Here is a 12,341-nt window from a genome sequence, read left to right as displayed (position 1 = left end):
AGAAAAAAAAATCATAAGCCCAAAATTGTAATGATCTATTTAACCACTAGAGGGAGCAAAAGTTCATTATTAGATGGTAAACAAATCTGTGCAGGCAGCAGGTTTAAGAAAAATCACGGAAAAGGATCAGAGGTCAAAACAGTGAAAATGAAACAAACTATGTTTGCTCTGCCCTCTTAGTCATGCATATTTATTTTTACTTGTCTGACTGCATTCAGTCATTGTTTACTGGCTAGAAAGACGTATTTTGATGTATTTTTTTTCTTTCTAGAAGACTGATATGACTGGAGTCCTTTCATTTGAATGATTTTTCTCAAAAATATAAGTTTATATATAATAAATATATAAACTTATATATAAGTTTATATATAAGTAAAACATAATCTTTAAGTGTAAAATATTTTATTTACCAAAAAATACTGAATACAAATGTTTTCCTCCAATTAATATATACTATGTGTACAGTATATATATATATATATATATATATATATATATATATATATATATATATATATATATATATATATAAAACAAAACCCCTCTGAATTTTTGTTTCCGGTAACACATTTTCAAATGAAATTCATAAGTGAAGTGACCAGTAGTCACAGAATCCAGCTGACGACTTTGAGAGAACAGCTGATCAATGAGAGAAGTAGTGATTAGAGCTGATCTTGTGTCCAATGAGAGTTTACCTCTGGTGTGATTTCTGTTCTACAGTTGCACAAATACCATCAATCTGATTTTTTAGTCTGTGATTATATTCTGGAGCAGCAAGCTTAAAATTATTGTGAGCGCCATTTTTTATTTGTACATCAAGTCGAAATGTCTTGTCTTTGTACTCGCTGCGTCTTTGCCCTTTGTAGATGACACATTATTACAATATTTGACACTGAGAGGCAGACATTGTCTGTTGCCATAGCAATACAAGAAAGTGCCGTACAATGGATTTTTCTTTCACAAATAGCCAAGGCCATGATTTGAATATTTAGGAAGCCATCTGGGTGAGATGGACTTGGAGGAGGGACTGCATCAGTTAAATTGTCCTTTTATTGACAACTTGGGACTCTGTATGTCGATCCAATTACTCTAGGAACAAACTGAACCACCTGAGACCCTGACAACATATCAATCATTCATCATACATTCAGTATAGCTACTTATATTGTTCTAATCTTTTTTTTTTAAACTTAACTTTGACTTTTTTTGTAAATATGTCATTTTTAAAAGAATTAACATTTTAAATATAAATATATTTACATACAAAACAAATATAATTTAATTAATATATCATTATAAATGAATATAAAATGTATAAATATAATTACTTGCAAACCTAAAATAATTATTACAATAATTATTAATTATAACAACTCTAAAGTACTCACTCACACCCACACACACACACACACACACATACTTAAGCTCTGTACATTAGGGTTTTGTACATGTTTGTCAAGCATACGTAATTCACATTTCCCCAGGGAGCAACATGCCCTCATACCAAATCAGCATGTTTCTCTATAGATCCATAGGGAATTTGACTATACAATGTGCATTCTGATTAGATGCACAGCAGAGTGGTAAAGAAAGTGTCCTCCAGAAGTGTATTTTGCCCTAATGTCCTTAGACCTAAAGAAAAAATTCAAAGACTCATGAAAAATCTTACTGCGGTAGTCTGTATCATTTTTCAGCCAGCAGGTGGCACTCAGCTCTACATTTTTATTTGTAAGAACACTTAACCACAGAGGAAGTAACCACAGTTGAGGACAAGATCTTAACATGTCATCATCATAGCAAATCATGTTTTGGTAAATTTTACCTGCACAACACAGCAATCATTCTGATAGTGACCTTAGCATTTTTACTTTCAGCATTTACTGTAATCAATGCTATCAGATCTTTCTGGAAGAATATTTGACTAATGACCTTCAAGACTAATACAGCCCCCTGAGACAGCACTGCACTATAGGGAGTCATGCATAATCTAACCATCTGCTTGCTGAAGCACCTGAGCAGACTCAGTACATGACAGCAAGAAACAGAGCATGACTTTGCAGAGGTGTTCAAAGATACCAAGAGTTTCAACGACCTCCTCGACCATTGTCAGATCATTGTGGGTGGCTGTATAATAGCCGCATGAATCTAACACTTGAATCATGAGGTCATCATGACACATGTCTGTCATTGAGATGAGGAAATATGTTTTAGAATATATTTAAAACATTAAACCGTTATTATAAATTGTAATAATATTTTACAATAATATTTTAAAAACTTTCTTTGTACTGTATTTTGATCAAGTAAATGCAGCCTTGGTGAGCATAAGCATATTGTTGATATGTTCTGTTTTTTCTACACTATTTGTGTATATTGTACATAATATATTTATACATGCATAATATATTGTCTATAATATACATTGCACACAATAAGTTAAACAATTAATATTACTTCTAGTTTACAGGCAGTTAATTATTGCATTATTCAGGACTCCAGGCATGTGTATTTTTAGACAATTCTCATCAGAGATTTAAACATATTTAATAACACTAAATACATTTTGACAACAAGTGTCTCCAAAATTTTCAACACAGTGCAACACAACTTGATGCACTGGCTGAGATTGTCCAGGGAGATGCCTCAGTACTGTAGGGAGCATAAATAGCTTTAGCTTTCAGTGTGTTTTTAGTGAAAATGCCCTATAGGTGTTTTTTTTTTTTTTTTTTTAAGTAATACCTAAATGACAACAGCACCAAAAACCAAATCGTCACATTATAAAAGTTTATCTAAAGCTCCGTGCACTTTTAATAACAGCCATCCTGTATTAAGTTCAGATATCCATTCAGGCTGTAGTATTTAGAGTTCTAACATTCATGCCAGACCAAATAAGAATGAATACAATAGAGGTCTTGTTGAACACAAATAGCTTAGTTTTTCTTTCAAAAACTATTAGTGGAATCAAACAAACAAAAAGATTCTGCAGACGTGTTGTAATCTCTCTCTCTTCATCTTATCATCCGTGCCATGAAACTCAGTAGAGTACTGTTTTCCACATCATGAGTTCAGTATGTAACTGGCCCTGAACACAGGCCCCGGCTGTTCCTCAGAGCCCTCTTATGTAATTTGAAGGCTGCACTTGTTTTCATTCTCTGAGAGGACTTTGTTTTTTTGAGCAAACTGTATCTTTGAATCCAAATTGATGACTGTTCTGTCACATGAGGAGGATTCACTACTTGTAAGCCCAGGGTTGAAATAAGGCTGCAATTATCTTATGCGAGTGAAATACTTGTAAACTGTAATTATACATTGTTTGACACCAAATATTATGTTTCAGAAAATAACTCACTGCAGTTTTAGAGTAGAGAGAGAGTCTAGATTCTGATGCTTTAAATAAAAAGGTTCAAAAGAGCTACGGCTTTCAGACTGCAACACCCTTTTGAAAGAACACAGGATGTCACACCTAAGAACAAGGCTAGACTGGTGTAATAGGCCTGTCGGAAAGAAGTTAGGCTTTATTAGGTTAACCAAAGGGACAAGACCATATTACCTTAGCTAACGTCTCCGAATGGCTTAGTGTGTCTGGAAAGATTATTGACTGGACACAACAACAAATAAACAAAACTAACTCAGACCTCTTGAACTTATTACTCTGGATTTAAAAGATCTCATTCATGAAAGTTCGGCACAAGTTTCTATCTATAGTCTTTGCAAATGAAGTGTGTTATGGCACCAAATGGACCTAGAGTATAATGTGGTGTTTCTCATAATTTCATTCCTTTTTAAACAGTGGTCAGTATGATGGGCCGGTCCAAAACCACAGCTTGGCATACATACTGTACACGTGAGAGTCTGAGCAAGCGTTCATGACACTTGGGAGAAAAAAAAATTGTGTTGCACAGAAGAAAGTCAAAGTTAATGATTATAGAAGTGTTATTTTTTTACTATCCCTTTAAATTTTAGGTTCAAATTTTTCAGATATGATTGAAGATCAGTTAACAGTTAAGTACTGAATAACAAACTTTTTTATAAAATAGACATGAAGTGGAATATTTTTGTCTGTATACATCATTTTTTACACTTACATTATCTATAATTAATGTAACATTACTGAAAATATGATATAAAACATAAAATACAAATGAAATCCATTGTTTGAGTAATTTTCTATCTATATCATTCCATAAAGACCATCGGTGAACTTTTTATAAGCAACATCTGTTGAATATTATGTCATTCAGCCAAAAATCTAATTTACAGTCTACTGATTTTTACATTAGACATATAGAAGAAAGATCACTTTGCATTATTTATTACTCTGAATTAAAACTAAAACCATTAAAAAATGTAGCTTGAAATAAAATAAACATTACCTGAAATAAAATATAATAATTTATATATATATATAATTTTATTTTCATTTTATTAGTTTTATTTTAATTTTAATTTCAAAAATTCTCACTTTCTTTTAGTCAAACTCAAAAAAAATGAAATAAAATTTATAAAAATCTATATAGACATACTAAAACAAAAACTAAAAATGACAAAAACAAGAGATTACTAAAAAATAATTACATGGGGGGGGACTAATTCAGAATAATAGCATCTCGATGATAGTAAAGTAACACAGCTCTGAATTTTGAAGGCCATGTGAATTCCTAAGTAAGCATTCCTTATTCCTACTGTCCACTGCATAGGCCTTTCGTCTGTGCTCCTCTCTGCTTGTGCTCATGTGTGTTTGAGTGGCCCAGTGCATTCACTAACCTTGCGTGTGCCAGGCCTTAGTGTTCCTGGAAGCTCAGATCTATCTTTAGCTATTGCTGGATTGTTTTCCTAGTGGCTTCCTCCTCCTCCTCTTCTTCTACTATCCCTTACTGTTACTGGGCAGATTAGTTGAAACCTTGTTCTGAGAAGCACATGCCACATGTTTTTATGTGAGAATGAATGACTGTGCACTCATCTGGCCTTGATCTCAGAGAGAAGGGAGCTGTCAGCTAGAGGCAGTGCACTGACACCCCTCCACAGCCTCAGCCCCCGCACATGCATGCTTATGTGTAAACACGAGCCCAACTTGAGTTAGATGCTTATATGTGTTGTGTGTGTGTGTCTGCATGTGTTGAAGGGGTGAGAGAGTCTGTGTGTGTGCCTCTGAGCTTTAACTGTATGTGAGGGATACTTTAACTTCAGAGTATACTGTAGTATCATCTATCTATTTATCGATCTATCTATCATCTGTCTGTCTGTCTGTCTAATCTTGCAAGTTGAACTTGAACTACTTTTCTAGGCCACAGATTCTGGACAAGTTCTGTTACAAATTAGAAATCATAACTTTAGAACTAGCAATGACGGCTTGAGGTGTTTCTGAGAAGTTTTTGGAGTAACAAGGTTACAGCCTGATTGTGTGATATTCCTTTTATACAATGGCTCCACAAACAAAAAGTTAAAAATGATTAACTCACATTTTAGAAACAATATTGCTTTGCCTGTTTTTGCTCAAACCAATGAAGATAGTTCCAAACAAAGTGACAGCAACACACCATAGTGGTGTTTCAAACAAATCGGTGAATTAATTAATGATTTGTAAATGATCCAGAGTTCTTGAACAAATTGGTTGAATGAATGATTCAATGACTCACTCATAATAATTGTCATTGTATCCGATATTGCATGGTGTCTAGATAGGTACTTCATTTAACTAAAAAATTGTTCTATATAGTATGAATGTGTATGAATGAAATCTGGACATACTACATCTGCCATGTAATCATTGTCATGTTACTTACAGCATCAGTTGCGTTGCTTCAATGCCATTCTCTACTCCTCTCCTGTGGCCTTATGGGATATTAAATGTTCCATCAGATGTGCACTTCCAGGTACTTTTCACCTACTGTTTCATAAAGAATAAAAAATTATGAGATTTTCTGAGAATTCCTGAGACTGTTCTTTTTGCATTCTGTTTTTCTAGGATATGGAAGGGAAGTAGGCATATATTCACATGCAAGGAGTCATTTGGTTAGTTCTTGAATGTGTTGGTATTTTTTCACTAATTGGTTAAATTAATGATTCAACGATTCACTAATAAAGACACTTGAAAGTGTCACTGAAAAATCTAATACCCAGACTGACAGTCAGTCAGGAATGCACAAAAAAGATAAACAGAGTGAAACAAACCATAAAGATCAGTACTGTTTACTGTATATCAGTGCTGTTGGAACGCTGTTCAAGGACTTAAACCAAGTGTTGTATAAATAGATAGATTTAAAAAGGTTCATTACCGTTAAGATATTGGTAACTCCATTCATTGTGTGAGTTGGTTATAGTGAAAACTGACCTTCATGTTTGTAATAAACACCCCCCCCCCCCATACACACACACACACAGTACAACACCTCCTCCTCCTGTAGGCCAACTGGCCACCCTAACATTACTTTTGGATCTAACACAAGTCCAGAAGAACATTATGCACGTGTGGCTTTCTCAATAATTTAGAAGTACAGTATTGTCTCATTGCATCTCAATTTTTTATATCTACTTTAAGGGGGCAATGGAGGGATTTTATCTATTAGGAGATTACCATTATCTGTTTAAGGCGTATCTCCTCCCTCTAGCATGTGATCACTTAACCTTGCAGTGGAGGATCAAGTAAGGACATGAAAACTTTGCTGCCAAAATAGGCCCTGGCATGGTTACTAACACTGGTTAGCCTTACTCTGTACTCCACAGCGGGTTCCAGAGGACAGATTTGGGTCAGACTTCAGCTATTGAGACAGGTGGACAGTAGAGGTTACCCATCCACAGCAATGTCATTGTGTTGCCTGAGCGTATCTGTGTGTTATGAGAGAGAGCATATGCATGGGTTAATGTATGCTCTGATTTGCATTTATATGCAAATGAGCTCATGTTAGTGTATAGATCAATTCTAACCTCATAAGTGCACTTTCATTCAGTTGATATATATGCAAAAAAGTGCACAAAATCTCTTTATTTAGGGCTACTGTTTTAAAGAAAAACACCATCCCTGACTCTAAATAATTTAGCATAAGAATAAACTTTGCTGATCGGTGAGGAGAGAGAGAAGCTTTTAAGAGTTGGTATAAGTACTTGTATGTTTGTGTGTGTGTGTGTGTGTGTGTGTGTGTGTGTGTGTGTGTGTGTGTGTGTGTGTGTGTGTGTGTGTGTGTGTGTGTGTGTGTGTGTGTGTGTGTCTGTGTGTGTGTGTCTGTGTGTGTGTGTGTGTAACCAACCCCTCTAAACCACCACCCTTTTTTCCTCTGCAATGCAGTAAAGTGTGTGAACCTGCCTGGGGAGCAGAACTGCAAGCTCCGGTACTACTGCTCTGTATCATATCCATTTTCTCTCTATTCTTCTCTCTTGTGCCATACATCTATGCTTTTTACATCCATAATGCCTCACAGTCCTCATCGTCCTTTATAGTCACCTTTCTGACAGCTTTGTTCCCCTCTACTGCTGCCTTGAAATTGCGAGCTGTCAGGCACCCCTCTTGCAGTCAGCATCACAGCGACTTGCGTTTGACTGTCCATCCGTGCAGCCCATCGCACATAGATTAACTACATTGAAATGATTACTACTTTGAAAGTCTGAGCTGTTTTTCCTGTGATTACAGAGTCTTTCAGGTTCTGTGCTGCACCAATTAGCTCAGGTGCTGCATACATTAATGCTGACCCACATATCGCAAAGTGGGAATTGTACGACGCAGGAGACAAGGAGTGCAGTGCTCAACACATTCCTAAAACAGTGTGTCATAATGTTGCACAATACTTAAGAGAAATATTATGGCCACATTTAATGGAAATGCATATACCTACTATATTCAGTATTGATAACTAATGACACCAGAATCTATTTCTGCTTAACCCTTTATTTTCAGTTATATATTATGTGTACATTAACGTTCACTCTGAAAAATAAAGGTTCCAAATGAGGGTTTTTCACAGTGCTACCACAGAAGACCCATTCTGGGTTCCCAGAGAACCTTTCAGTAAACAGTGAAACATTTTTTTCTGAGTGTGAAGAACATTTTAATAATCCGAAGAACTTTTTTCTACTAAAGAACCTTTTATAGAATGGAAAGTTTCCCTGGATGTTGAAGGTTCTTCATGGAACCATCAATGCCAATAAAAAACTTTTGCTTACAAGAGTGTTGAGTATATTTTCTCTGTTTTGTGTTGCAATCATACACGTATCAGTTAGAAAAAGAGCAAGACATCATTGGTGTCCAATGAATAATTCATATAAAAACTACAAGTAATTATTGTTTCTAACTTAATAACTGGTTCTACTTTTATTGCGAATATACTATTAAAAAAAATATGTTAAAATGCATTTTATTTTAAACTGCATATTCAGAACTGGCCACTGGGCATAAAATTAAACTTCTCATTTGCAATACTAGTGAGTTTTCATGGGGGCTCGGTGGGATTAATGAGAAGGAAATGAAATGAGTGCAAACAGTAGACCAAAATCAAAGCTGTTGCTGTTTGTTTTAGCAATTAGCCACTCTAAAATACTGCAAAAACCATTAGCTTATCTCATTATTTGCATCATTTACTGGCTTTGTCCCTGTTCTCCTCATAGCAATAGTGCCATGGTAGATTAACTGTAGCTCGACTTCTGTTTTCACATGATTGAGGATTATCTAGAATTGCTTAGCCTCCCTCTCTTAAATAAGACCACAGAATGGTCAGATACAAGAAGTCATTTTTGTCTATTTTTTAGAGATCATTTTTTTAGAGAAGTGTGGACCATCTTTTCTGTATTATGTATTTTACAGTCATAAAAATAATTTCCATCTCTCATCTGTGGGCTGAGGATCTTTAAAGTTAGTGAGTATATGTCTGAGCGTCTTCATTGCTTGATGTTAAACTTTAAACATTCTGATCCTCTCCAAACAATCCCTAGTGATGTTTATGCAAACGCCAGTTACTTACTTTAGTCAAATGCTGGTTCCAAGAAGATGAGTGAGTTTGTCCCCAAACATGGTATTAAGCAGTAACAGCAAAGAGTCTTCTGGTCTTCAGTGCTAACATATGAGGCATCGGTAAAGTAAAGCTGCCTGCTCTTTATAAATCTCCCACAGTTTTTGACACCATTTATCTGTTTATTATAATTCATGGATCATATGTGAGCACTGGGCATTTAAGGTTATTTTACAGCAAGATACATTCATTTTTGAAACCCACAAGCACTGAGTGGAGTAGAGCGATGTCCGTTCACCTTTCTGAACTCAAGCTGATGACTGCTCTGGAAGAATGGGTTCAGAAAATAATTGTCTGGGAAGCTTGTGATGGACTGGGGAGCAACAGGGATAAACAAAAGCGTCTTTATCGAGGTGTCCATTTAAGGGCCATGGAGTGAATACCCAATCTGCTTTGCATGGGTTCCTCCTAACAATCATGAGAGGAACCGTGCTTGGCTTCCAGCCCTGGGCTCAATGCTGACCAACACACAGCGCATGATTAACAGCTACCTGAACCCTCACCTGCAGAGCCTGCCAGCTGCCAGAATGAAAACTATTTTTACTGCCACGCACTAGGGGAGAATGGCTTTTTTTTGTGTGTGCAATTGTTTTCTAAAATAAAGGGTGTGAGTGCCGTGAAAAGTCCACTTCTAGAAAAAAAGGCCTAAATCATGTTTTTCTTTTAATGAAAGAACAGAGTTGTGGACTCCATATGTGTGTGTTTACACAGGAGTCATATGAGGAAATTTACTAGGAATGTTTTACCATTGTCATTTATTTACACATCCTGTCTGTGTTGTTTAAGCACCTGATTCAATAGGAAGTATTCAAATGATATAACATAATATGTTTTGAAACCAAACAGTATAAACATTAGAATTATTCAACATAATTTGATGAACAACTGTGTGGTTGCACTGCCAAGAATGGCAATTACTAAATTCAATTAAATTTAGAAGGCAGAGAGCTATTTATTTGCCATTTAATTTTAGACACATTTACTGCTTTATTAAACTAGTTTATAGCTGATTAATGAATAAAATACATTTCCATTAACAAAAAAAAAATGAATTATATAATATTAATAATAATAAAATAATGTTAATGTAAAATATCATTACAATTAAGATTTTTTTTTTTTTTTTTTTATTGTCACAAATGTTCAGAGAATTTGGCCTTTATTCTTTTTTGGAGTCTAGGAGCTTTTCATATGATCACATACTGTTAATCATATATCATATACTAATTCTAAATCAGAGATGAGAGTTTTACTGAGTCTGTGAAAAGACAAGAGCAATGTTCACTTTTAAACGAGTGAAGAGGACCTCTTTTGTTACCAAGTGAATCGGTTTACTACATGAGATCCCACACTCACGTGGGCTTCACTTCACACGTGTTTCTTTCTCTCACACCATGACCCCACTCACTATTCTCTATGGCTGGTTGAGCAAAAATGGCACTAAATACTGTATCTAGCATACTGTACTATTTGCCTGAAATACCAGGCTGCTTACTAAATGAGTTAGACAATGGGATGCTGAAGCAAGAAGGGTGTCCTGCTGTACAACAAAGGCATCAGCAGTGTGCATTCTACCAAAGGCAATGCAGGGGAGTGCGAGATCACCCACCCACACTAAAAACTGCTTTACTATCAGAAAACAAATGGTGGGTGGTGAAAGAAGATCCCTGAGTGTGGGTAGGCAGGCTACTGATGGAGTGATATGATAAAAGATTTTGATCTGTTGAGAAGTAATATTATATACAAAAAACATGAATTTTGCTGCATCTGCAACTATAATGCAAAATATAACAGCATAAAGTGTTTTGTAAATCATTTGTGCAATCAAATGTAATAGCCTATACTGTAGAATGAAAACTGATTCAAAACCCATTTGATCAATTAGATAACTAGTGATTTATTCGCAAATCACTCGTTTCTAGATTTTAAACAGCTTATAGGAACATTGGAACAAGTGGGAACAAATTCTTAAGTATATTTAATTTTTTATCCCTAATGTATAAATCCCTAATCTCTGTAATACATATTTGACATGACAGCTAAAATCTAATTAGATTAGATTAGATTCAACTTCATTGTCATTGCACATGTAAGGTACAAGGCAACAAAATGCAGTAAGGAAAAATAAGGGAAAATGATTATCAGGTCAGTATAGGGTAATCTCTATCCTCAGACAAGGATTTATATATTTTACTGGGGCACAGCGGGTTTTCAGTGGGGCTTGTGTCTCAATAAATAGGGTCTAGTATCAACATCCCAGATCACGCTGTATATTTTTGGAATCACTAAAAGAACCAGCTCATAACACTCACTTGTTTGGGAATCTATTCTTATCTCGCTGTATGATTTAGTAAACTAACTTGTTCATAAGTGTAACATTTTCAGGAATCTTGTTGCACTGTATGCTTTGAATTTACTAAAAGAATTTGTATACTAAAAAAACAGCTCATATGTATCTTTCGTTTTGGGCATCCGACTACGCTTGTCGTGCTGTATGTTTTTGATTCAGTAAAAGATATGGCTCATTAGAGTTATTCATTTGGGAATTGGACTTCACTGGTCACGCTATATGTTTTTCATATAATAAAGGCCTTTGTTCAGAAATCAAACTAAACTGGGTTTGGTTTATGTTTTTGGATTTATTAAAAAAGAATCTGGATTATAAGAGAAATTCATTCGGGAATCAAAATACACTGATGGCTATATGTTTGGTCTGTAGTAGCTATGTTGTTATGCCACTGCATAGTAGTGCAGGAAGCTCACTTTTAATACAGTACTTTGTCCACATCAGTGTGAGCCCTGTTAATGCAACTGAATGGAATTCCTATTTTTTAATTGAACTGGTTCTAAACTTAAGTTTTTTGTCAACATTGATGGGGAATATTTCCTTTTTTATTGTGCTATCCTATTTTCAATATACAAAGAGCGGAAGTGCACTACATTTTTCAGCAGAAGAACTTATTGACCCTATCTTGCAGAAGATGCATATAGGTTTTACTGTTTACTACAAATCATGTATGCTTATAAAACCTGCTCTGCATCTGATCTCAGCCATGAGTACCTGCATTTATTTGATCTTTCTTGTAAAATAATTTCTAAATCCTAATTTTTCAAGATCCTAAAACTTTCTGTTAATTTCCAGGTTTAAAATCCAGGATTTCCAATGTACCAAAAGAGAAGCAGATCAGTTTTTTCAATCGTTCTTAGAAGCCACAACACGGCAATACTTAAATCAGATGTTGAGTTTAGCAGTGGATCAGATATTGCTGCATTAATCTTCAAGAGCTGTCTGGCCAGATGGGATACTGGGGTAATCCTGGTACAGGATCACTAGACCTCTGAGAA

This window comes from Cyprinus carpio, chromosome A12 (genome assembly GCF_018340385.1).
Source record: "Cyprinus carpio isolate SPL01 chromosome A12, ASM1834038v1, whole genome shotgun sequence".
NCBI classification, from domain to species: domain Eukaryota; kingdom Metazoa; phylum Chordata; class Actinopteri; order Cypriniformes; family Cyprinidae; genus Cyprinus; species Cyprinus carpio.
The sequence above is the reverse complement of the archived record's forward strand: the minus strand, read 5'-3'. Positions refer to the sequence as shown.